The sequence below is a fragment of the Triticum aestivum genome, chromosome 5B, assembly GCF_018294505.1.
Source record: "Triticum aestivum cultivar Chinese Spring chromosome 5B, IWGSC CS RefSeq v2.1, whole genome shotgun sequence".
Lineage (NCBI taxonomy): Eukaryota > Viridiplantae > Streptophyta > Magnoliopsida > Poales > Poaceae > Triticum > Triticum aestivum.
Window position 1 is genome coordinate 704,096,536 of NC_057807.1, and position 1,472 is coordinate 704,098,007.

A 1,472-nucleotide genomic window follows, 5' to 3' on the forward strand; every position below is an offset into this window, starting at 1 on the left:
CAAATTCCCAGATAATTTGAAAAAGAAGCTACTATGAACTTTTCTTGGTTTTCCCGAAATGACATCCACCTCCACCCCGTAACTGAAAGATCCCAAATTTCATAGCATTCAACAAGTTCCATGACACGAAAAACAAATATTCAGCTATGTTGAGTATTATGTTTAGTTAGGAAATATGAGATAGACTAGGATATGTTTCGGTTTGTCTTGTACTCCAAATTGACCATGTACTCTTATATATATATGCCCACGAGGCTCAAGCAATAAAATAACTATTCCATCAAATTCCTCCTCTCCTTTTTAACATGGTATCAATTTTCGGGTTCTAAACCCTAGCCGCCGCCGCTTCCGCACCCGCGCGCCGCCCCCGGGATGGTCGGCCTCCATGACCGCCACCGGAGGCCGAGCCACCCGTACCTAGGGTTCGTCCGCCGGTCGTGTTGACTGGCTGCCCTAGAGAGTCTTTTTTCCTGAGCCCTTGCTCCGTGTTTTTTCGCTCTCTCGCCGGTCGTCTTGATCGGCGTTTTTCTTTTTGGTTTTCCGACCTATGCTTGATCCGTTTGCATCGCCCGCCGCCGCCGTCGACCCCCGTGCGCCTCTACCTGACACCGGCGCGACCGACCGACCTCTTCACCGACCCGGCGACCTCGCGCGACAGGCGGTCCCTCACGGCCGTCGTCCGCGCGTCGGCCTGCTCGTCGAGCTACGCCGGGCTTCATCGCCCTGTCCCCGAGTTTAGCGCACCACTCCGTCGATCGAGCAACAGGCTGCCACTGCGTCGCCCCGTCGGGCCGCAGCGCCGCCGCCCCGTCGTTCTTCCCGTGGTTGCACCGATCTGTGCCGCCGCTGCGTCGTCCCTTCGGGCCGTAGTGCCACGGCACGTGATCCCCGCCGCCACCCTGAGGCCGTTTCCGTGGTTGCACCACCTCACGCTGCCGCTGCGTCGCCCCTTCGGGCCGTAGTGCCGCGGCCCGCGGTCAACCGCCGCACCGAGGCCGTCCGTTCCAGGCCGTCCCCGAGGCTGCACCGACCCTCGCGCTGCTGCTGCGTCGCCCCGTCGGGCCGTAGTGAGCGTGGCACGCGATCCCTGCAACCGCCCTGAGGTCTTCCCCGTTGTCGCCCCGACCTGCCCGCCCCCGTTGCATCGCCCACTCGGGCCGTAACGCTGCGGCCCGCGGTCCACCGCCGTCCATGCGCGTTGACTTCCATGTGATATGCGCCGCGCCGCCTCCCTTGGTGCGGGAACGTCACTGTCCACGCCGGTCTTCGTCACACTATCGGGTTCATTATCACCTACTTCAAGCACCGCTGCCGCGCTCCTTCTCTAGCCGCCGCCGCCGCCTCCTTAGGCCGCCGCCGCCGCTGCTCTTCTTCCGCAGCTCCACGGCGACTACCTCGACACCGACGACCCCCGACTCGACACCGACCACGGCGTTCTTCGCACGGCTACCTCGACTACAGCTACATAACCT